The 26546-nt window shown below is 38.4% G+C and overlaps 1 protein-coding gene across 1 annotated transcript in view; it reads left to right on the top strand.

Annotated features, from left to right (window-relative positions):
• EFHC2 (EF-hand domain containing 2) overlaps positions 1 to 26546 on the top strand; it is a 197483-nt gene that overhangs the window by 43515 nt on the left and 127422 nt on the right. The window lies entirely within an intron of this gene.

The raw sequence follows: 26546 nt of genomic DNA, 5'->3' as shown, positions 1-26546 counted from the left end.
AGATTCTTGAGGTTTTGCCGAAAGCCAGTTAGGAATGTTATAAAATACGATCAGAATATATAAAAATAAAATACAATTAAGTTTTTTAAAAAACTGGAAAATGTGTTAGATATACGTTTAAACCAGACCCAAAATTTCAAATGGAAATCTTTCCATAGGTTTATATAATTTTCAGATTATTTGACTCCTTCTATTACCATGTCATAAAAGACACCAATATGTATAATTATAAGAATGTAATTGCAATACATTGCCATTTTAATCCTATGTTTTAAGTTACAGTTACACAGATTTTCAGCTATTTAGCTTTAGAGAAGAAATAAAAAATCCTGCCTGAAATCAACCATGTCATGTCCCAAATTCTCAACTATGCATTCTGAATTTGTCAGTAAGAATAAAACACTTAGTCTTTATATTAAAGTGATAAAATTTCCAATTTCATTGTATTATGTGGGTTTCTTTAATCTTCTTTTGAAATTCAAAAGGTACTTAATAAAAATAATCCCCAAGTCTGAAATAAATGTTTTTAGAATAAAAAGAATGAGATTGATAAATGAGCATTTTACTAAAGAAAAGAGTTCTTCCCACCCTCTTTTCTAAAACCTACAATTTAGCTATTTGACAAAATTTTAAGGCCCTTCCCTCAGGCCTAAACTTTTTATCAGTAACTAGGCCTGGAGCTTATTCTGATCAGTCCAAAGTTAAAATTATCTTTTCGAACTTAAACTTTTGTAGATACCACTACACCTCCGTTAGAATGGCTATAATTTACAAAGACTCTTCCTACTAAGTGTTGGTGAGCATGCGGAGAAACTAGAACCTTCATACATTCCTGGTAGGAATGTAAAATGGTGCTGCCATTTTGAAAGACAGTTTGGCAGTTTCTTAAATTAAATAGTTAAACATATACTTGCTGCATGACCCAGTAATTCCACTCCTATGTATCCATCTAAAAGAAATTAAAACATGTTCACACAAAAACCCGTGTGTGACTGTTTATAACATCATTATTCATAGTAGCCAAAAACAGGGAACAACCCAAATATCTCTTAAGTAATCAGGGATAAACAAAATATGGTATATTCACACAATGAAAACTATTCAGCAATAAAAGAAACCTAATGCTTTATGTTACAACATGGGTGAACCTCAAAAACATTACACTAAATAAAAGTAACCAGACACAGAAGACTACATATTATATATGATTCCATATATATGAAATCCTAGAAAAGGCAAATACATAGGAAAAAGCAGATCAGTAGTTGACTAGGGCTAAGTTCCTCCTGAAGTTGGTTTGATCTATGCCTCAGAATGAACAAGGACAGCTTGGAGGTTAGAAGAAAGATGAAGTTGCTTAGGTCAGATTTCTTTCACTATAATAATTTTCTCAATTATGATTTTTGTAAAGGTGGTGTCACCATAACAAAATACTACGGACTAGGTGGCTTAAACAGAAATTGGTTTTCTCACAGTTCTGGAGGCTGGAAGTCCAAGGTCAAGGTGCTGACAGGGTTGGTTTCTCCTGAGGTCTCTCTCCTTGTCTTATAGATGACCACCCTCTTGCTGCCTCATCCTCTGTGTACACTAATTATAGTTATTTTGAACATAAAATCCTTGCCATTTATAAGATTTTAGTTTACAAATTAGAAAGAAACTGATAGTTACTGTTTAACTTGTTGACTTAAATTTTAGGCTGATTTATATTTTGTTCTGAATTTTTTTTTTTTTTTTTGGAGACGGAGTTTCACTCTTCACTCTTGTCACCCAGGCTGGAGTGCAATGGTGTGCGATCTTGGCTCACTGCAACCTCTGCCTCTTGGGCTCAAGTGATTCTCCTGCCTCAGCCTCCTGAGTAGCTGGGATTACAGGTGTCTGCCACCATGCCCAGCTGATTTTTTTTTTTATATGTTCTTTTTTTTTTTTTTTCTTTTTTTTTTTTTCTTATTAGAGACAGAGTTTCACCATGTTGACCAGGCTGGTCTCGAATTCCTGACCTCAGGTGATCCGCACGCCAAGGCTTCCCAAAGTGCTGGGATTACAGGCATGAGCAACCATGCCTGGCCTGAACTTTTGACCTATAGAAGTCATGGTTATTTAGTTACTTTCCCCGCTGAATTCAAACCAGCTGCAAGTTCATTTGAAACATTTAAAAAAATCCTTTACCTTCCTTGATTTTGTATTTGCAGGACTCTGCCCTATGGTAAACTCACTTTTTTTAACACTGATGTTGGGTGATAGCCCAAACGCCATAGACATGTAATCTAGCTGCATTCTTAAAAAAAATTTTTTTTGAAGTAATTTTGGACTCACAGAAAGTCACAAAAATAGTACAGAGAGTTCCTGAATACCCTTTTCACAGCTCTCCCCGATGATAACATTTTATATCACCATAATACCTTATCAAAACCAGGATTTTACCTTCTGCAACATGGTAAAACAAGAACAAAAATGCAGGACATCAGCATTGGTGCTATGAACTCCAAAGTATCTGAGATGGGTGTTGATCAATTTAGAAAGTTTATTTTGCCAAGGTTAAGGAAGTCCCTGGGACACAGCCTGAGGAGGTCCTGACGACATGTGCCCACAGGTGGTCGAGGTACAGCTTGCTTTCATACATTTTAGTGAAGCATAATCCATCAATCAATATATGTAAGATATATATTGGTTTGATCTGGAAAGGTGGGCCAACACAAAGCTCGGGAGAGACTTCCAAGTCACAGGCAGATTCAAAGATTTTCTGATTGGCAATTAGTTGAAGGAGTTATTATCAATAAGGAATGTCTGGGTTATGATAAAGTCTTGTGGAGACCATGGTTTTACCATGCAGATGAAGCTTCTAAGAAGCAGGCTTCAGAGAGAATAGATTGTAAATGTTTCTTATCAGACTTAAGGTCTAAGTTGATGATAATGCTGGTCAACTTTTCCTGAATTCCAAAAAGGAGGAAGGTATAATAAGGCATGTCTGGCTACCAGTTCCATCATAGCCTGGAACTAGTTTCTCAGGCTAACTTTGGAATGTCCATGGCCTAGAGGAGGGATCTGTTCAGATGCCTGGGGGGCTTAGAAATTTTATTTTTGGTTTATAGTATAATACTATTAACTAAACTGCAAACCTTATTTGGATTTCACCAGTTTTTACATGCATGCCCTTCCCCCACTTTGTTTAATAGTTTTATGGAATCTTATCCCATATATAGAGTCATGTAACCACCACCATGTTCAGGATACAAAATAACTGTATTCTTTAGGATTTTGCTGTTTGAGTCCTCATTTATTGAGGTAAACTTCATTTTAATTCTTAAAATCAACTTTACTGAGGTATAATTTATATGTAATAAAATGAACCTATTTTAAGTATACAATTCCATTAGTTGTGACGAATGTATGTATCTGTGTTACCACCACCCCAGATACCATCTAGAACATCTCTGTTACCTCAGGAAGTTCCCTTATTCCCCCATTTCTTTTAGCACTTTCCTATTGTTCTGACTTCTATCACCATAGCTTAGTCTTTCTTGTTCTTGGATTTCAGATAAATGGAATCTTATGGTGCGTCTGCCGTGGAGTCTAGCTTACTGTTTGGCATTTAAGATTTGAAACACAGCTTTGACAATGTGTATATAAACAAAGTGTAGAAATTCATATAATAATCTACTATAACAGATTTCTGGGCATTTTACAGTCCTTTTTAGTCCTCTGGATTGATATCCCTTTATTTTAAAACATTCCGGTTCCATGTTTTCAAATTAGTCTTCTAACCTCCTTCAGAGGTTTTAAAATACTTTAAGATGTTAATAGTGCCACATTATTCCAAGGTATGAAGAAATGCTTATCTCCATTCTTTTTTCAGTGTTGTCCCATTTCCTCTTCTTTTATTCCATCTCTCTCCTCCTTGTCCCTTCCCTTTCTGTTTGTTTATTTATTTATATATTTTTTGAGATGTAGTCTTGCTCTGTCACCAGGCTAGAGTGCAGTGACGCAGTCTCGGCTCACTGCAACCTGCGTTTCCTGGGTTCAAGCGATTCATTCCCCTGCCTCAGCCTCCCGAGTAGCTGGGACTACAGGTGCATGCCACAACGCCTGGCTAATTTTTTGTATTTTAGTAGAGATGGGGTTTCACCATGTTGGCCAGGATGGTCTTGATCTCCTGACTTCATGATCCACACGCCTCGGCCTCCCAAAATGCTGGGATTATAGGCATGAGCCACCGTGCTCGGCCTTTTTTTTCTGTTTTCTTTTCTCTTTTATTGGACTTCTGCCTCTTCATCTTCATTTTCTTTACTTTTATCAATTTTTATTCATCTATTGTGAATGCCCTATTTAACTTTCTTTCTTTCCCTACTTTGTCTTCCTCTGCTTCTGGCCTTGCAGTTGCTGACTTCTTAGGAGAGTGTCATCGTTATTGTCATCATCATTGTCATCATCATTGATATTATTACTAGGGCCTTTTACCTTTCCCTTTCCCTTAGGGTTGGACCCAGGATATATACGTCTCCCCAAATGGAGTGTTGTCTGAAATTAACTCTGTGTGCAGTGTCTAGGGTGTTCTTTGGAAACATGGCCTGCCTGCAACACCTCTTTAATGAGAGGCTCTTTGATACACTAGAAAGAACAAGGCTTTTCAGTTAGACAGACTGAGGTTTAGAACCCAGATATACCATCTGGCCATTTCATCCTGGCCATGATTTTAACCTCTCTCTTAGCCTGAGTTCCCTCATCTGTCAAGTGGGAATAACAAAACCCACCTTAGAGTTGCTGTGAGCGTCAAATGGGTAATGCATGCCAAATACCCAGGTCATAGTAGTCATGAAGAATTATTTCCTTACATGGGATGGGGATGGCAGTTTTCCTAGGGGAAGTGAAGCGTAAGCTGGGACTATCCCAGTACTCATGTGTGCTACAGGATTCTTGCATTTTTCTTTTGGATAAATTCTGATGTTTTCCAGAAGAATACATTTGGAGATGCTACCACTGAGACCAGTGAGTTATAAAAAGCAGCTATTAAGCTATCAATGTACTGCTCTTTCCAATTGTTCTGTGCACCATTTATGTTGGAATTAGGGTAGTTTAAAAAAATCATATATTGTTTAAACAAAAGATTTTGTGATGTCTCTTCTATTTTAGCAAATTTACTTAGTGATCTTTTAGGAGGAAAGGTGATAAATAACTACCTTTTAAATTATTTTATATTTTCATTACTCTGAACTAATAGCAGTCAGTAATAGGCTGCTACAATTGTATTTGCATGCCAGTTATTTATAACCGTACTCATAGATTTTATTACATGATCATCTAGATTCTAGAAACTTCATGCAGGTCCTTTTACGTTTAATTGAAATTCTGCTTCCTTTGCAATCTACCATGCCCCCCCCCACTTTTTTTGGCTTAAATATGAAATTTGTTTTGCATGTATTTTATAATTTCTCTTTGATTCTACTTGTTGATATTTTTCATTCAGAATTTCAAAGCATTTATTTTTGCATTTATATTTATATATACCAAAAATTAAATTTTAATACTTTTACATATTGCAGCTATTTTCAGTTCTGGCCTACTTGGCTTTTATAGTCAGCTTTATGAACTTAAGCTTTGGTTCTTACTGATAGGTAATGGAGATAGTATTATTGTATGTTCCTAGCTTTCTCCTTTTTCACATACCCTGCCTGCTGAACAAAAATTTGTCTTTGCTCAGTCCACTTTTCTCCACCTCCATCCTCTAAGGCTTCTTGACTTTTTCAGTTGTTCTTATGCTTTGTGGGATATAAGAAAAGAAGAAGGGGATAGGAGGGAGAGAGAGAGTGAATGAGAGATCACTGATGGTGATGAAATGTGAGACTTGTGAGAATTGAAAAAGAGAGAAAAGAGTTCCTTTGGGGGGAAGTGTAGATGTGGAGCATAGATTGGATCATCTTTAGATTTTTCTCAGAGGTCTAAGTGAAGATGAAACAGGATTTTCAATTGCTATTAGTTGTTGGTCCTTTTCTTTGAATATACTACCACGCTGAGACTAGGCCACACTGGCTTATTATTTGAGTTGTTTCTAAATGTTAGCTTACTAAATTATATATTTTTGTGTATGCTTCAACAAATAAGAGAACTGTCTTTACCCACCCCTCTCCCAACACTGATCACTTGCCCTAAGTCCTCTTATCTCCCTCTGAAATCTCCCTTTCATCAGTCTCCTTTCCATGGCCACTGCTGCCATCCTAGTTCATCTTTCGCCTAGAGAATTGCCTCTCTAATGGCATCCCTGCCTTCAGTATAATTCCCTTTTTCAATTGCCCACTCTGCTACAGAGTTAACTTTCTAAAACGTTTAGACTCCTTTAGCCTCCTTTGCATGGCTTAGGGACCACCTGTGTTTTGGCTCTTGTACCTCTGTAGTCTCATCTCCCTTGCTCCCCCATCATCACTCAGCCCTTAGCCACACAAAATGACTTGCAGTAATACCGAACACTGCTATGCTCCCAAAACTTTGCATATGCTGTTCCCCTTGACAGTGAATGCTCTTCCCCTCTTGTCCACTTCCTCCACCTTTCAGCCCATTGAAGACCCATTTCACATGGTACCTCCCCTGCTTAATATTTTCAGGTGGTTGGCTATTGCCCCTCCTTTTGGAGCATTTTCATAAATCCTTTTTCCTCTTCTCTGTGTCCTCCACTGTGCAGGAGTGAGTGGAGATTTTGTGGCAGTTCAGGGCATAGTGGTTAAGCTTGTGGCCTCTGAGGCTAGGCAACTTGAGTTCTAATCCCAGCTGTCTCACTCTCTTACTTTGAGACCATGGGCAAATTACTTAACCTCCCAAACCTTGACTTCTATAAAATGAGAATCACAGTATTGCCTAATTTATTGGTGTTTTGTGAACAGTAAATGAGACAAAGTGGTGCACATCTGTAATCCCAGCTACTCGGGAGGCTGAGGCAGGAGAATCGCTTGAACCCAGGAGGCGTAGATTGCAGTGAGCTGAGATTGCACCGTGGCACTCCAGCCTGGGCAACAGAGCGGGACTCCCTCTCAAAAAGAAAAATGAAGAAATACCTGAGACAGGGTAATTTATAAAGAGGTTTAGTTGGCTCATGGTTCTGCAGGCTGTACAGGAAGCATGGCACATCTGCTTCTAAGGAGGCCTTAGGAATCTTCCAATCATGGTAGAAGGCAAAGGGGGATTGACGCACTTCATATGGCTGGAGCAGGAGGAAAAGAAAGGGGGAGGTGCCACACACCTTTAAACAACCAGATCTCATGAGAACTCACTATGGTAAAGATAGCACCATAGGGGATATCTGCCCTCTTGATCCAGTCACCTCCCACCAGGACCCACCTCCAACGTTGGGAATTACAATTTGGCATGAGACTTGGGTGGGTACACAGATCCAAACCATATCACATGTGAATAAGTGTAAGAAAATTCTTGCTTATCCACAGCATATAAATTCAGTCAGGAATGATTATGCCAAATAACCACAGATTGTCCATGAGTGGCTGAGATAGTGACACCTTTGCTTTTTGATGGTTCAGTGTACACAACTTTGTTTCGTGTACAAAATCATGAAAAATAGTATACAAAATTATCTTTAGGCTATGTGTATAAGGTGTGCATGAAGCACAAATGAATTTCCTATTTAGACTTGTGTCCCATCCCCAAGATATCGCATTATGTATATGCAAATATTCCAAAATCTGAAAAACGTCTGAAACATTCTGGTCTTGAATTTCGGATGAGGGATGCTGAACCTACATATGTACATACATATGTGTGTGTGTGTATATATGTGTATATATATATATATATATGATAAAGGAAAAATATTATAAAAGATAAAGGATCATATATATACACATACAAGTATATATATATATATACACACACACACAAGTACGTATTTATATATAAAATCTATCTTTTCTATGGTAGGTGTTTTTCTTTTGTATTTTTCATATTGAATGTCAGTTTTCTTGATTCTGTTTATAAAACTGATTAGCAATGTGATTTCTGCTGGATAGGGTGACCCCCTTTCTTCTAGTCCTAGTATCGTTTTTCCAGGAAGTCTGATTTTAAACAGTGGTTTGGAATCTCTTCTCTTAGTAATATCAAGTGTTTTTTAATTGCCTTGCGCAATAGACTCCATAAGGATGTGAAGACTATTTTAGATATGGTTTTGACAGTATTTTCAAGCTTCCAGCTTTGCATCCTACACTGATTTATATATTATTCAGTATTTTTATACATTCATTTTCTCTCCAAAGCTCTGTTATATATACATAATTTTCTTAATTCTTTAAATAGTGCTATGGTTATCACTGTGGTTAGCAAGTGTTCATTTTCTAATTTTTGCTGAAAGGTTAACCAATGAACAAAGAGCTTAAGTGGTTTGTACCAGTGATGTAGTTAATTAGCAATAAAGCTACAAGAACATTCTATCATTCTAGCCACTTCCCCTTCCATTTTCATGCATCATAAAATCATGTCTTACGCAGACAAGTAAAACTAAATTTCATGAATGCTTATATTGCCCATACAGGTGCATTTTATCTTAAACCATAGATTTAGTCATGAAAATTTCAGCACCAATTATAAACAGGTTTATATTTTAGTAATATGAAAAATTATTTGGAAATCATCCCTCTGTAATTTATCTTTTCTGTTATTCATTTATGCAACTTACCTTTATTGACCACCTCTTATATTCAACATGCTAAATGAGATTCAGGTTTGTATAACTTCCGAGTTTTCTTAAAATAAGATACGCCTATTTAAACACAGTATCCATAGGAACATAAATTTATCAAAAAATGAAGTGAGAGAAAAAAATGAGAATTTGGAGTGAGATTATAACTTGAGCATTGGCATTTAGATGCACCCCCACCTCCACAATCCCAATTGAAATCACTGCAAAATTTTAAAATGTGGAGAAACTAAATTAGTGTTGGAGGCCACGGAGGGGTTCCATCTTCATGCCACAAACTTTGAAGAGTTTCTACCTGATAATAGTGCAGATGGGATCATACTGAAGGAATATACCAAAACCAACTTGCAATTTCACTTCCCGAGAAAGTGACAAGAATTGAGTTGGGGTTAGGACAACCTGTAGGGGTTTCCACCTGGTTTACTTTCACAACTATTGATGGCTTAAGACTGTCACTAGGAGGCCCAGAAATAGTCACACTGAAGTCAAAGTGGGCCCTGCATTTGGGCTTTTCTTTGGTGCAACAGGCAGTGGCGCACAAAGGGCTGGCCACTCTTCCTGGAGTGGAGGTCGAGTGAATTCATAAAATGTTTATATGAAAAATTAAAAGTTTTTCCTGGTGGGGCCGTCCATGGCTCCAACCTCCCTACTTCTCTTGACTGCTCTATATGAATTTATATTAACCAGTCTTCCAGTGAGAGGGGGAATCTAAGAACATTAGGATAGATGATGAAGGGTGTGAAAGAAAACCCACCCACCCTATTTTTGGGAAAACACCAGTCTAGGTAGACTGCTCTTTGTTCAGGAATGAAAAAAGAAACTTAATATAAGGTTTCTGAAAAGATTCTACAACATAAATGGAGAACATAGTATTCAAAAGGCAGAAGAAGAAAAATAGTTATTTCAAAAGTATGTTTTCTACAGAAAAATATTTCTGATAACAATGTGCTTTGTATATGGAAGTATATAATACAAAATGAGAAGTAAAATCAAGTTAAAAATACTATTGAATGAGACTGCAGGCAAAAGTTAAAGGGAGATTGCTGAAGAAGGGTGAAATAAAGAAGGAGGAGGAATCCAAGAATGCATTATATGTAGTAAAAAAAATATTAAAAGTGGGGAGAATGGGATGAGTGATGGAAAAGGTAAACTTGAAAAATTCTCCTGAAATGTAATGGAAAAAGATAGTAGAGCAATGAGATAATAAAAGGTTGGACAGAGGATGGAGCTCTAACATGCAGACAGTTGTTCCTAAAGAATTAACGGCTAGATTAAAAGCAACCAAATTGATTAAGCATGCCATAAGAAAACAATAAAAACAAAAGCAACTTTCTGGATTATAGAAAGACGTAGACCTGCAAGTAGAATATTTATTCTGTACCTGAGAAAATAAAAAAAGGGATCAATAATTAGATCTACTGGCAAATTTTCAAGGATAAAGCAAGGAAATTACCAAGCATCAGGATAGGAAAAGTAGCTTAACCCACAACGGAGTTGACATTAGAATTCTCAGCAATCCTAAATGCCAGAAGACAATGAAGTAATGTCTATAACATTTTGGGGAAAATGTTTGTGACTCAGAAATTCTAGACTCAGCCAAAGTGTTATCATTAGTTAAAGCAGCAGTAAGATCTCAGTTATATAATTTATCACAAATATGCTATCCACATACTTTTCCCAAAAAAGTTGCTTAATTGCTAGCCAGTTAAAGGATAAGGCAAATTAAACAGTTCAACCATGGGGAGGTCATGAAATAAAAGGATTTGTGGTAAGTAGTGGAAAGAAACATATATAAGAAGTCACGAAATAAAATTTAAAACATAATGTAAACATTTTGAGTATTTATTGAAAAGTAAAGAATAACAATCATAAAATGAGCCAAAATGCAAGATAGGGCTAGGAAAAAATATGAATTATTTAGAATATACAATTTAACAGAGCTATATGGTCACAACTATGTTAAGGAAAGACCAACAACAGTGGTTTTCTAGGTAATAGAAACACCACATACTTTTTTCTGCTACTTTCTATTTTCATATTTTTATAATACATTTGTATTTTTATAGTGGGAAAAGTGCATGCAGGAGACTAACATCCAGGAATTTAAACTTTACCAAAATAAATTTTATAAATCTATGTATGCAGCAGAATTATAATTACAGACACATTTGTGGTATTGACTGCTTTGTTCTTACTCTCCAAATTAAAAATAAACTAAGCATTTAGCTTAGTTTATAGAAACTAAGAAAACTTAGAAAATACACAATAAAGCAGACATCAGAGAACAGAAAGAAAAATAAATTTAAAAGCACACTTTTATATATCAGTAAACAATAGTTTTGAAAAAGCACATGCAGTCTGAGTTGGTTATTTAAAACAAACAGAATTAAAAACCTAAACAAAAAATACAGAAAACAATGAATTTAAATAATAAATTCAGAGGAAGTAATATATATAGCTATGCTAACTACGAAGTGAATAGTATTAATTAGCAAAACTGACTTAAGTACTATGCTGGAATTGGCCAATAACTATGGAAATATTAGAGAAAACCGCAAAAGAGCTACTCCAAATGTTAGTGGTTGTCTCTTAAGTGGTAGCATTATGGGCTATTTTACTCCCTCATGTATGTGTGTGTGTGAATATTTACTTTTTTCCCACTACAAGCCACTTTAATTCTTTGAACAGTTTTTCCATGCAGGTAAACTATCACATTTTCCTACTAAAAATATTTTCAATAGACTTTTTTGTACAATAAATTCTACTAAAAACATTTGGTTCATTTATTACTTTTTGTCTATATGAATGCCCATTGTGGCTTTTGAAAATCTGAGTTTTCTTTGATGATCATATTTCTACCAAGATCAATTTTCCTGAGTCAAATTTTGTATGTCCAGATTTTGCCAATATTTGACTCTAATATTGATTTTTAAAAAATCAATTTACCATGTGCATTTTTCCTTCTGTTGCTTTTATTTTGTTTGGGTTTTTAAACAGTAGCATTTATTTTTTTCTCTTTAGTTGCTTCAAAAAGTTTATAATAAGCAGGTATTAATTTTGAAGTTAGATATGAATAAAAACCAACTGAAAAAACAAATCCCTCCGTCTCTCAAGACAAAGTGGGCAGGTTGTTTCTTTTGAGCTTTAAAGGTAGAAATAGTTGCCTTTCTAAAATTTAAGTGAAGCAAAATAGTGGCATGCCCTGAAAGGACTGCCAAGGTTCAGGGAGCCTGTTAATGGGCCTGAGAGCCTCTGTGACTCTGGACTAATGGCCCAGGAACCACTAAGAGTAAACTGAATTTCGAGATTACCGGCTACCTTCATGGCTCTCTGATGCCTCCAGGATGGGAGAGCAGATGCAACAAGTGGCAGACAAATAAATGCTAAATAATAATTCTTTGAGGTTCAATGGAATATCTATCGCTTAAGTAGCAAACTATTTACAAAGTGTCCCAAATTTTTTTCTTTTTTTTTCTTTTTGAGACGGAGTTTCGCTCTTGTTACCCAGGCTGGAGTGCAATGGCGCGATCTCGGCTCACTGTAACCTCCGCCTCCTGAGTTCAAGCAATTCTCCTGCCTCAGCCTCCTGAGTAGCTGGGATTACAGGCATGCGCTACCATGCCCAGCTAATTTTTTGTATTTTTTTTTTTTTTCAATAGGGACGGGGTTTCACTATGTTGACCAGGATGGTCTCAATCTCTTGACCTCGTGATCCACCTGCCTCGGCCTCCCAAAGGGCTGGGATTACAGGTTTGAGCCACACGCCTGGCGCAAAGTGTCCCAAATTTTGCACATTTGCATTGCAAGATTTTACTAGTAACATTAATAGATGAACTGTTCTTTACGTTACTCATGGAATAAATGAAGATTGCTTTTTCATTTAGGCCACTCTTGATATACTATACTCAGAACTACATTGCTCACTCCCTTTCCTAAATAAAGATGAATGACAGCAAGGTTCTCTCCTGCATATTAGAAACACTCCAGAGTATACTTGCATTTGACACACAAAAATGCAGGGAGACAGGAGCAGGTTGATAGGAAATATTTTTTAGAAAGGAAAACAACTAATTGTGTGTATATCCTGCTTATCTTGTTGAATGTATACTTATATTTTTTATTCAATTTTTTCTTAGAGACAGGGTCTCACTATGTTGCCTAGGCTGGTCTCAAACTCCTGGGCTCAAGTGATCCACCCGCTTTGGCCTCCCAAAGTGCTGGGATTACAGGTGTGAGCTCCTGCGCCTGTCTTATATTTTATTTAAAAAATACTTTTTTTTTTTTTCAAGAGATGGGGAGTTTCACTCTTTTGCCAGGCTGAAGTGCAGTGGTGTGATTATAGCCCCCGAGTCCTGGATTCAAGTGATCCTCCCACCTCAGCCTCCCAAGTAGCTGGAATTACAGGCGTGTGCCACCACACCCAGCTAATTTTTTTTTCTTTTTTTTTTTCTTTTTTTTGGTAGAGACAAGGTTTCACTATGTTGCCCAGGCTGGTCTTGAATTCCTGCGCTCAAGTGATCTGCCTGCTGGCCTCCCAAAGTCCTGGAATTACAGGCGTGAGCCACCACACCTGGCCTATTTTTAATTTTTTAAATAGAATTCCTATAATATACAAATATCATACACAAATCACCTACCTCACTTTTAAAATTCTACATTTTTTAAAAGACAAGTAGGAGGGTGACTTTATCCATACTGCAGAGGACAGGGATTTAGATTGGGAAACTCTTTGTACTCTATCAAACTCTCTTCTTCACTGGCTACCTTAAAGCATTTTTAATGGGAAGAAAACCCTTAATAATATCAAGGGCAGTTTACCTTAGCCCTCCTCCCATCCCATTGTACCCCACCCTAGCAGTCAGAAGCAGAAGTCTCATGAAAAGGTTTTGAGAAAAATATCCTGTTCTAGTTTACTCCATTCCAACAGATTATTCAAGCACATTTTTGACCTGGGACATAGGCAGAGTTCAAATCTAGTCTTTATGTTTTGTCAGGCTACTGGTCTCCTTTCTTTTGGAAGACTCCTGACTGTGCCTCTTCTGTTTAAAGATGGTAGAGGCGACGAGTGTTCTCTCGTAAGGTGGCCAAGGTCTGCGAGAGTGACAGCTCTTTGATTTTAGCGATCACTCGCACTGTATGCAGGGCCATGCCTGGGTGGGCATACAGGCAATGACTTTTGGAAACCCAGCGAGGGAGGAAGAAGGGAGCATCAGTTTCTACAATAATCCTCTCTAGCGGTATCTTTTTCACAGCTTCTCGGGTTTGCTCAGCAGAAGAGTAAGTCAGAATTGCCGTAAAGCCCACATACAGGTTGGGAAAGTGGTTCAACAGAGGCTCGATGACTGGGTAACTGCCAGTGAAGCAATGCCTGTGGAGCTTGTGATCAGGGGGCACAAATTTTTTCAAGATGCCCAGCATATCTTCATCGGCCTCTCGACAATGGATCATTATGGGCTTCCTTAGAGAGACAGCCAGCCGCAGCTGTCTCTCAAATACTTTCTGCTGCTCTGAGACAAGCGTGGTACACTTAGAGGAGTAATCTAAGCCCATTTCCCCAAATGCCACAGCCTTGGGGTGTCGTAAGGCTTTTAAAATCCTTTTTTCTTGTTGGTGGCTATAATTGCGGGCAAAGTGAGGGTGACAGCCAAAGGCCCCCCAAACAAGATTATCTTTCAAGTGATATTCCCACAGGCCATCCTTTAGGTGTTGAGGATTGCAGAAGCAAGAGATGCAGCCCTCAAACTCTTCAGGGAACGAGCTGCTATAAATTTGTCTGAATTCGGTAAAGTTTCCTTTGAAAGACAATCTAGCATATAACATGTCCAGGTGACAATGGGCATCAATGAAACCTTGTTGGTTTGGCTTCCAGAGGGTCCTTGGCAGAAAGCTAGATGCCTGCCTTTCATAAGAATGTTGTAATGTGTCCTCTTGATACACTCTCTCCTCCTTCACCTCTGCTTCCCCATTTCTAGAGAAGTCAAGTGAACATAAATTCTTAGATGTGAGTTCCTCTGTCATGTTTAGATCTCTGGACATGTTTTGGGAGCTCACTGGAAAACTGGTGGAATAAGAACTCAGGAAGCTCTGGTGGCTGCTCCTCTCACCCTGGAATATGTTGCTGTTGTTGTTGCTGCTGCAGCTGCTCTTCTCACCCTGAAATGTGTTACTGCTGCTGCCCGAGGAGGGACAGCAAGACTTGGTACTGCTGAGCCAAGAGCTGGTATAGTCATGCCAAGGACTATAACAAGGCGAAAAAGTGGTATAGTCAGTGGCGTAGTATGTAGGCTCTGACACTACAGGGAAACACAGTGAGAGTGGCTCATCTTGAGAGAATATGACTGTGGTTTCACCTTTATCAGACCAGTCACTCCCTGAAGAGGGGTGCTCCATCACCACCTTTTCTTTGTGCTTTGGGATTACTGAATGGGAGTTATAGTCATCCAGAAAATTGAAAGGTGGCGAGCCTTTTTCAAAAATGAGTCGACTTTGGTTACTGGCTTGATTTTGGAATACTGAATGGGAGTTACAGTCATCCAGAAAATTTAAAGGTGGAGAGAGTTTTTCGCAAGTGACTCTACTTTGGTTACTAGGTTGCCCCTCACTGAAGTTTTTCGGAGCATTAACAATCATCCTCTTGTCATGGGAGCTGCTCATTTCTGGAGCTAACTCCCTCTCTTTTTGAGAGGCAAAGATAGTGGCATTCCTGGCTGGTCTCTCTCCATGGTAGGGATGCTCTCCTATTCTTGCTCGTACATTAGTGGCAGCCTCTTCCTTTCCTTTTGGCATGTCATCTCCCAGGATCTCCTGGAGAACCTTCAGATAAGTCAATGAAAAGTCACTATCTTGAGGTCCGCCATTCCTATTTTGGAACTTGTTTGGCTCCTCAGTTTCATTTTGACCCTCACTTCCAGCTGCAAACGTAGGGTTCGTGAAGTTACGGGAGCTAAGTTTGGAATTAACTTTAAGGTTGTAGAGGCCCTCCTCTAGAGAAGCCATTTCTTTTCCAAAGGGCTGGCAGAGTGTATATGGAATCACAAGGAAGAAAGGAACCCCAAATGCTCCGAATTAGGTAGTCTTTGGAGCTAGCCCTAATCACACCAGTGGCTGAGGAATGGGAGGAGGAGGAGGAGAAAGAATTTCTGTGGCAGGATAAGCCTTAGGGAAAAACCACGGTGTGCAAGCCACAAAGTACTCCTTATGGGGTTTCGGGCCTTTGGCGGGGGGCGGGGGGTCTCTGTCCCCTTGCAAACCACGTTACTGAGTTCCCCAGGGCAGCAGTGTTTGCTGGGAGATCCTACCTAAGTGCCGCTTCAGTGTTGCTTTTCCGCGGGTGGACAACCCCAGAGCGGGAGGGCCGTCAGGCCACTGCGCCGCCTCAGGAACTTTTCAACTCTTTTTTCCTCCCTTTTTCAACTCTCTGTCACAGTTCTCGGTGTTCTAGGGATGGCAGAGTCCTTCCACAATGATTTCAAAGTGCTTTAGAGAAGTCGCAACGATCCAGGACCGCTATGGCGTCCGAGCCCACGCCACTCTCCTCAGACGTCTCCAAAGGCGGTCTGATTCTGCGTGGTGCAACTTCCCGGATGTGAAATAAAACTGCTTCCGGAGAATCAAAGTGCCTACGGCGAGTCAAAGGGGAGTCAAAGGGCTTTCCGTCACAACTTTTACTTTCGGTTTGGAATACGAGACCGTTTGGAAATGTCAGAGCCTATGAAATGACTACAAGACACTTTAGGGATCACACACAGGGTGCCCCTGGGTGGGCTACTGGCCTAGAGGCCCTGATCCCCAAGGACCAGCCAGAGGACAGGGCAGAACCCAGTATAGAAGCAAAGTTGGGAAGCCTGCCCCAACCCGATCACCTCGCCCACTAGCCTGGGTCAGGCCGGCAGCCCCCTCCATCTAATGTTAGCACCCATCCCCCATCCAGCTCTGCCTTTACCTCGCCTCTTCTCACTGCCCAAGAACGAGTCTGCCCAAGCTGCCACCATTACATGCTTTTTGTTCCTCCCATCCACCCGTATGCAGTCTTTTTTAAAAAAAAGTTTTAAAAAAAACATAGTTACGACTGTGTATGTAACCATTTAACCATTTTAAGTCCTGTGTGTGTGTGTGGTTGTTTTTGTTTTTTTTTTTTGAGACGGAGTTTCACCCTTGTTACCCAGGCTGCAGTGCAATGGCGCGATCTCGGCTCACCGCAACCTCCGCCTCCTGGGCTCAGGCAATTCTCCTGCCTCAGCCTCCCAGTAGCTGGGACTACAGGCTTGTGCCACCACGCCCAGCTAAATTTTTTATTTTATTTTATTTTATTTATTTATTTTTTTGAGACGGAGTCTCGCCCTGTTGCCCAGGCTTTAGTGCACTGGTGCGATCTTGGCTTACTGCAATCTCCACCTCCTGTGTTCAAGCAATTCTCCTGCCTCAGCCTCTCGAGTAGCTGGAACTATAGGCGTGTGCCTCCACGCCTAGCTATTTTTTTTGTATTTTTAGCAGAGACAGGGTTTCACGATGTTGTCCTGGCTGATATCAAACTCGTGACCTCAGGGGATCCACCCACCTCGTCCTCCCAAAGTGCTGGGATTACAGGTGTGAGCCACCATGCCCAGCCTAGTTCTGTGGACTATTCACTTAATATTACTGCATAGCCTCAGTATTTTTTCTATTGCCGAATGGTTTTCAAAAACATCATGCTACTGCCGTAATATTACTGCATAGCCTCAGTATTTTTTCCATTGCCAAATGGTTTTCAAAAACATCATGCTAGTGCCATCTGCATACTCCATGGCGAATGTAGATGTGCCATAATTCACCAAACCCTTCTCTTCTTGTCATTTCTTCAGGTACTCTTATTCTACCTTTTTTTCTATGATAAAAAGCTGCAAAGAACATCTTTGCACATATGTTTTTCTGCATTTTGGGTTGTTTCTTTGGACTACGTGCTGGGAAATGGAGTTCCTGAGGGGAAGAGGAATTTTAAATTTGTTCCTCATAGCATTATATTGCTGCAGAAGAATTGTACTAACTTAAAATCTCATCCGTGGTGAACGGTCCATTTAATAGGAGAAACACACACATAAACCCGATGCCTCGTTGTTTATTTTAATTTGCACTTAATCTGACAATTTCTTAGAGTGAACATGTTTTTATTTGTTGACCTGCTCATGAATTTTGTTTATGCTCTCCTCCCATTTCTCTTTTAGGGTCTTTAAAAATTTAATTTAAAATTTTTTATAAAATTACAGTTTAGTCATATTTGTAAAATTGTTTGTTAGCATGTTTTTGTTTATATTTTAATATATTGAAGTTATAACTTATTTATGTTGTCAAATCTTAATTTTTTAAAATGTTTTCTCTTTTTCTCCCAAGCCCACAGTGTAATTCCTCTTTCTGAGGCTTGACACATATTTATTTTTTTGGAAGGTGAAAGGAATTGATTTATTATATGTAAGCCAATAATTCATCTGACATTTATTTTAGGATCAATTGTACGGGGGACTATACACTGATGTTTTTCCAAGTTGGTACTTTTTTTGCCTATTGATTTATGACTTCTCTTTCATTATGTGTTAAATTCCTGTTAATAGAGTCTATTTCCAGACCATCTATTCTTTTACACCTACTATATCTCTTGTTACTCTATTTTACTACTTTAATAATTGAACTATTATATTAAGATTTTAAGTCTGGGAGAGCTAGATCTCCTTCATTACACTTAAATTTTACGTTTAAAATGTATCTCTAATAGGCCGAATTATCTCTAAAAAGCTGAACTGTGTATTATCAGGTAGACTTAAAAAAATAATTCTAGGCCAGGCCCAGTGGCTCACACTTGTAATCCCAGTACTTTGAGAGGCCAAGGCAGGTGGAGCACCTGAGGTCAGGACTTCGAGATCAGCCTGGTCAACATGGTGAAACCCCATCTCTACTAAAAAGACAAAAATTAGCTGGGTGTAGAGGCATGCACCTATAGTCCCAGCTACTTGGGAGGCTGAGGCAGGAGAATCGCTTGAACCCGGGAGGTAGAGATTGCAGTGAGTCCATATAGTGCCACTGCACACCAGCCTGGGTGACAGAGTGAGACTTCATCTCAAAATAATAGTAATAATATTAATAATTCTAAGTCCCTCCAAAACAACTTTCAAATAGCCACTTGAAAAGTTGTTTTTCGTGCTCTCCTATTAATATATCTTCTAGTAAAGATTTTTAGAGTTTTATCTGGGCCACAGAGATTTATTAAAACTATTTTTAAGTGTTTTATAATTTTTTAAATTATGAACATACTTTACCCCCACTGTATGGTATAACTGGTTATTGCTAACACATAAGAATATTTTAAATTCAGGTATGCTTGTACTGAAATCTTTGTTAGTTTTTCAGCCTCTGCCTTTGTCATTACTTTGTCTGCCCATAATGATAATTTTTGTCTCTTTCTTGCTAATATTTTTGCTTCATATCTTTCTACATTGTACAGAACTTTTAAAAACAATATTAAATAATGATGCTAGTAGGGGCATTATTGTTTGGTCCCTGATTTTGGTAGGCACATACTTTTAATTAAGTATTATGTTAGATATTTATGCTGTTGTTTAAAGCAGATGCTTTTGTAATCTTGTTAAGGAACTATCCTTGCAATTAAAAATGTATATGGTAGGAAATGGTGTGAGATCATTATATATTTGCTCATATTTCCTAATTGGGAAACATGTTGGCAACTGTGAATAAAATGCTGTTTTCTTTGTAGGTGGCTTGCTTGTAACTGTTAGAGACTATTGAATTCTGTTTGCCTGTATTTTACTTAGGATCTTTCTTCTATAAATCATAAGTAGTGAAATTTCTCTGAAGCAGTAGTTCTCAACCTTGGCTTGCACTTTGTAATCACTTGGGGAGCTTTAAAAATCACTGATGCCTAGGTGCACCCTGAGAGAATCTGATTTCTGTGTGTGTGTGTGTGTGTGTGTGTGTGTGTGTGTGTGTGTGTGATGGTGGATGTCTGTGGTGGGGATTGAGGAGCTGGTGGAGGGGCAGTGTGTCCATAGCATCAGGATTTTTAAAACCTCTATAGGTGATTCTAATGTGCAGCCAGGGTGAGAACTATTGTTTTACAGTTACTTTTTTTTTCATGGTATATCTGTTAGGCATAGGAATTCATCTTTGTAGCTTTCCATCTTTCTTTTGGTATACTGGGGAGTTATTTTAATTTGGTAATTTTCTTTTCCTTGAAAGTTTGAAGAAATTCATTAGTAAATCACCCTGGTTGGAGACTTTGTTGAGGCAATTCCTTGGTAATATTTTTCACTTCTTACTTGGTTATTAGCTTATTCATTGTGTTTTTGATGAGTTACAGTTCTTACAGAATAGCACTTATTTAATCGCAATTTTAAAATTTATTTTCATATGCTTGCATGATTGTTGTAAGATAATTTATCTTATAGTTCATATCTTATAATTGCATCTCCATCACGCACTGTCTCATTTCTCATTTTATTTATTTATATATTTCTTGATGAGCTTTGCTAAAATCTTAGCAATTTTATTCATTTAAAAAGTCTGTGGATTTATTTATTGTAGTTGTTTTTCTTCTTTCAAATTCATCTGTCCATACTACCCTTTTTGCTTCCTGTTTTTCTTATGACAATTTTTTTGCTTTTTTAAAAGCTTGTTTGTTTTTTTTTTGAGGCAGTCTCACTCGTTTGCCCAGACTGGAGTATAGTGGCACGATCATGGCTCATTGCAGCCTCTGCCTCCTGGGTTCAAGCGATTCTCCTGCCTCAGTCTCCTGAGTAGCTGGGATTACAGGCATTCACCACCAGTCCCAGCTAATTTTTTTGTATTTTTCGTAGAGACGGGGTTTTACCATGTTGGACAGGCTGATCTTGAACTCCTGACTTCAAGTGATCTGCCTACCTTGGCCTCCCAAAGTGCTGGGATTACAGGCATGAACCACTGCGCCCAGCCTTAAAAGCTTTTGTTTGAACCATTGCTGACTGGTTCTAAACTCTGGCTATGTTTCAGAATTACCTGGGGAGAGTAGGAAAGAAAAATAAATATCTTACACTTGCCTACCTCAAGGTTCATGGTTGAGACCAATGTAACAAAAGACAGATTAACAAGAGAAAAGTGCACAAATTTATTTAATGAAAGCTTCAGGAGACATGGAGCCTTTAGAAATGGCCCAAAGAAACAGGGGAAAACTATATTTTTATGGACAGTCATGTAGAACTATGATTGGAGGACAAAAGGATGTGATCTAATGGTAATAAACCGGGGGGGACCTTGTAATAGCTAGACTTGTGTGTTCAGATTTTTTTTTCTTCATCCCTATGTGACACTCCTTTCCTTTGGGTATAGGGCAGGACACCTGTCACATGAGAGTCCATAGTGAAAGAGGAAGGGAGAAGGTCAGAGAATGACCTTCCTAGGTTTTATGACCTGCTTCCACGGAGAATGATGGGAGAAGGTCAGAGAGACCTTCCTGCTTCTGCTTTTTCTCAAATGCCAAGATGCCATATTCCTCGGCATATTTGCCGAGGTAGCATTCCTGAACCCTATCATTACTGTTTTTAAAGAAATAGTAATAGTCCCCTCCCCAAGGTTCTGATTTAATTTATTTAGGCAAGGGTCTGGGTCTTTATTTTTTATTTTTTTTATTTTTTGACTGATGTCATTCTGCCACTCAGGCTGGAGTGTAATGGTGCGATCTTGGCCCACTGCAACCTCCACCTCCCAGGCTCAAGCGATTCTCCTGCCTCAGACCCCTAAGTAGCTGGTATTATAGGTATCTACAACTGTGCCTGGCTAATTTTTGCATTTTTAGTAGAGATGAGGTTTCACCATGTTGGTCAGGCTGGTCTCGAACTCCTGACGTCAGGTGATCCACCTGCCTCGGCTTCCCAAAATATTGGCATTATAGGTGTGAGCCATTGTGCCTAGCCGAATCTGGTCTTTTAAAAATTTTTTTAAGTTCCTAATGTGTGGCCAAGGCTAAGAAACACTGTTAGCAATTTATCCTCTCTCTCAGACTCTAAATTCTTTTATGTAATAATTTGAATCCATTAATTTACCCCAGGTTGCAAATTTGCCTATATCTTATAAGTTTGCATGGCCTTATATTTTATTATATGTGTTTATACAAATTTTATTATACACATTTATATAAAATTTATGTCTTTACTTTTTGTATTTTTAAATTTTTTTGTGCACTTATGAGGAGTGACAATTTTTGTTTATAGGTACATTATACACTTCTAGTTGTATTACTTTGTGATCGTGAATACAACTTGTGTATTTTTTCTGTTTTTAAAATTTATTAGAATTTTTGTGAATTAGCATATAAGTTTCAGAAATATTTCTGTAAATATATAGATTGTCATGTATAAAGGAGCCATCCTTTATATGCTACACAAAATTTGTTATTGTTTATTTCCTTGATTATGGGGCTCCATAATCACGAGAGAAACCATTGATTTAATAACACCTTTTTCAGGAAGAATGAACAACACTGCATTAAATGTACACAAATTTTTACTATCTACTAACATGTAGGGCGTGTATTTATATTACCATTATGTCCCTTTTATAGTATTTCACAATTTAAGTCTGAGCCTTTTTCATAAAACAGAGCTTAAACATATTAAGCTTGGACATGTGATGTTGACCTCTTTATAAAATGTCGAGGTTATTGAACATTGCTGATGTTTCATCTTTCTTTCCTGACAGCTTCTCTAGAAATTCAGCTGTAAGTTTTTGACACTAGATGTTTGGTTCCCGAAGTAATAGTCTTTCTGACTCATGCATTGGCCGTATCAGCCTCCCTATCTTTAAAAATTATATGACTTATTCTAAGAGATTAGGGTTTTGCTTTTGCCTTATGATTGCATGGTCTAGCCTCCAGTGGACAGCCTTCTCCATGCAGTTATTTTTTGTGTCATACTACATCAGACAGTAATCATTTTCAAACATTTTATGTCAAAGTTAGGAATCTAATGTTAAAATCCAGCTGTTTGGGATATGCAATGCAAAGCAAATAACTCAATTAACTTGAAGGTAGGATAGATCCTTCCCTACAAAGCTAAATTTGCACCATACATCAAGTTAGAACTACTTGTCCATTAAAATGTATTCTTTTTTTTTTTTTTTCTTTTTTTAAGACAGAGTCTCCTTCTGTGACCCAGGCAATGGTGCAATCTCAGCTCAATGCAACCTCTACCTCCTGGGTTCAAGGGATTCTCCTGCCTCAGCCTTGAGTAGCTGGGATTACAGGTGTGCACCACCACGCCTGGCTAATTTTTGTATTTTTGGTAGAGATGGGGTTTCACCATGTTGGTCAGGCTGGTCTCGAACTCCTGACCTTGTGATCTGCCTGCCTTGGCCTCCCAAAGTGCTGGGATTACAGGTGTGAGCCACTGCACCTGGCCAAAATGCATTCTTGATTGCTTTGAGATTCTTTTGGCTTTAATTATAAGAAGATCCTGAATTCAGAAATATTAACATGTAAACTTTTTCTTTTGGAATGAGGAAATCTTCTACCTGTTATTTAAAGCTGATTGATTTCAGACTCAGGTTTTTTTTTTTTTTCTTTTTTTTTTCTTTTTCCTGTCACCCAAGCTGGAATGCAGTGACATGGTTATAGCCCCACTGAAGCCTTGAACTCCTGGGCTCAAGCAGTCCTCCTGCCTCAGCTTCCGAGCAGCTTGGACTATGAGGCATGTACCACCCTACCTGGCTAGTTAAATAAAGAAAAAATGTAGAGATGGGGACCCATGTTGCCCAGGCTGATCTAGAACTCTTGGCCTAAAATGAGCCAATCTTCCTGATTTAGCCTCCTAAAGTGTTGGGATTGCAGGTGTGATCACTGCACCCTGCCTAAGGTTTTATATCCTCTAGGTTAAGACTAAAATTCCAGATTCCTTGGGCATCAGGCAGGTAACCTCATATGATATCATAGGGCCTGCAGAGGCCTGTGGGGAACTGAAGATCACATGCCCCCACCAAATGATATTTATATTCTGTTTTCAAGAAAATTGCAGCCAGGTACATCCTCTAGAACCTTCTTTTTCTTTTTTATTATTTTTCTTTCTTTCTTTCTTTCTTTCTTTCTTTCTTTCTTTCTTTTTTTTTTTTTTTGAGACAGTATCTCACTCTATCACGTGGGCTAGAGCGCAGTGGCGCAATCGCAGCTCACTGCAACCTCCACCTCCTGGGTTCAAGCGATTCTCCTGCCTCAACCTCGCAAGTAGCTGGGATTACAAGCCAAGCAGGTGCCAACACACCTGGCTAATTTTTGTGTTTTTAGTAGAGACAGGGTTTCACCAGGTTGGTCAGACTGGTCTCAAACCCTTGACCTCAAGTGATCTACCTGCCTCAGCCTCCCAAAGTGCTGGGATTACAGGTGTAAGCAATCATGCCTGGCCTAGGACCTTATTTATCTAGTTTCTACTTGGCATCATAAATGATGATAATACCTTATGTCATAATTATGTTCCTATAAATTTTCATTGGTAACAGTTTTTATTTTAGGTTCTTTTTTTCTGGATTCTCTGATACATCAAGTTCCATTGCAATTAGGTCATTTATTTTTGTGAGATTACTTCTTAATCTATTTGGTGCCTTTCTTCTTACATTCTACTTCACCGCATTTTATAATTTCCTCTCCCTCTTCCTTTTTTGTCTTTCCATCTCTACCTCTTTCTGACTTGCTCTGTATCTTTCATGCTGGAGTTTGACAGACCTATATTGTCATGGGATCAGAACATGAAATATCAGTCTGTCCCTCATCTAGACATATTGAAGCCCAACCTAAAATAATGTCTTTCCTTTTCCTTTATTTCATTTTGGCATTCTTTTCTTTTAATGCATCATGTGATTGATAAATATTTAATGAGTACATATATGACAATTGATCTATGCCAGTTGTCAATTGACATGTGCCAGTGTATTCATTCACAAATTTATACTGGTAGAATTCAGTACATAGAGGTGGGTGAGAGCCAAGAATATTCTCTCTACACTTTTCTACTTGATTACAAAGAAAAAAAAATCTCAGATTAAATATTACCCACACTGAAAGTTTGATGAAGTTCCAGCTCTTTCTCCTTTTAGGTGTTCTTTTCTTCCTCCTCATTATTTTTTTTAAAAAAAGATACTTTTAAGACAGAGTCTCACTCTGTCACCCAGGTTGGAGTGCAGTGGTGAGGTCATAATTCACTGCAGCCTCGATCTCCTGGGCTCAAGCGATCCTTCCACCTCAGCCTTCCTAGTAGCTGAGACGACAAGTACACGTAACCATGCTCAGCTAATTTTTAAATTTTTTTGTAAAAATGGGGTCTCATTATGTGTCCCAGGCTGGTCTCAAACTCCTCGGCTCAAGTGATCCTCCTGCCACAGGCCTGAGCCACTGTACCCAGCTGCCTCCTCCTACTTAAAAAAAAAAAATTGAAATATAATTCACATGACAAAAACTCACCATTTTAAAGTGTCCAACACAATTCAGTGTCTAATATCTTTTTTTTAACTGAGGTAAAATTCACATAACATAAAATTATCCATTAGCCATTTTAAAGTGTGCAATTCAGTGACATTTAGCATATCCACAAGGTTGTGCAACCATCACATCTATCTAGTTCCAAGACTTTTTCGTCACCCCAGAAGGAAACTCTATAGTTGTCCAACAGCATCTTATCTGAAATGTTCACTCAATACAAATGTGACAGCATTCTAGCAGTGGGGTTCAGCTAACCTAATTGGAGTCAGACCAGACAAATTTCTTAAGAAAGCAGCTGAACATAGTACTATTTGGGAATGAAGCCAAAGGTGCCATTTTGAAGGGTGTAGATCTCTGGGCTCACCAGATTCTTAGAACCTGTTCCTGTAAGGGCAGTGCCTGGTTAGTATTTGTAACTGATGTGTGCATTTTGAATATAATCATTTCACTAAAATTTATTTCTCACGTCATTTATGGCAATTGACAAAGCTTCTTGTGTTGATTAGAGAAAAAGCTACTGAGGCATTTTGTTAGCCACTTCTGAATTGTGAGCTTCTGATAGAAATTTGCTAAACACTCCTGGAGTATATATTCTTAATTAGGTTAACTGACCACCACCCCTAGAGGGTAGATTGCATCTAACAGACTCTTTCATATATATCATATTGTCCATGTTGAATGACCCTGGATTTACATCATATGCGCAGTTAACTTTTGCAGCTTCAATTATGAGAATTGATCAAAAGTGAGAGACAAAGAGAATATTTAAATGGAGCTCTTAGAGAGCCTGAGCTGCAGGTCAAGCTTAAAATGGCAGCCTGAATCCACTGTTCCCACAGTTGTCCTCAATTACCTTGTCGTCCTCAGTGTGTGAGCAGGATGCCATATTAAGAATGATCCCAATGGTTAAAGATATATATTATTCATACAACATGGCACCTAAGCATAACGAAATGATTTTAACTGGTCTTCAAGTGAGGAAGCAGGCAGTCATCTGCTTCAACATGGGGAGAAAAATGGGCTGTGTTTTACTTACTGAGAGGCACAGTTTTCTAAAGTAGTTAAGGAATTTTCAAGGATATTTTTGACTATCTCTGAATTTTGCCATAACTGCTTTAGAATCCACCTGTCTTTCCCTTCCTTATTCCCTACCGCCCCCATACAAGATGAATCTGAGTCTAGCATTGGACTAGGCTCCTTGAAGTTCCCGAAGTGTAAAGTAGGGTCTCCAGGGCATTGGAAGAATTTCAGATATGCCTGCTTGAATTGCCTGAAGGCAAGAAATCGTCAGGACTAACAGTCAGAGGATAATTTTATGCCAGAACCAAGGCAGCTTTGTGTTATTGTTAATGGGAAAAAAATGACAAAACTTATTCA

This window comes from Saimiri boliviensis, chromosome X (assembly GCF_048565385.1).
Source record: "Saimiri boliviensis isolate mSaiBol1 chromosome X, mSaiBol1.pri, whole genome shotgun sequence".
In the NCBI taxonomy this organism is placed as follows: Eukaryota; Metazoa; Chordata; class Mammalia; order Primates; family Cebidae; genus Saimiri; species Saimiri boliviensis.
Note: the sequence above shows the minus strand (reverse complement) of the source record. Positions and strands in the feature narration are given on the sequence as shown.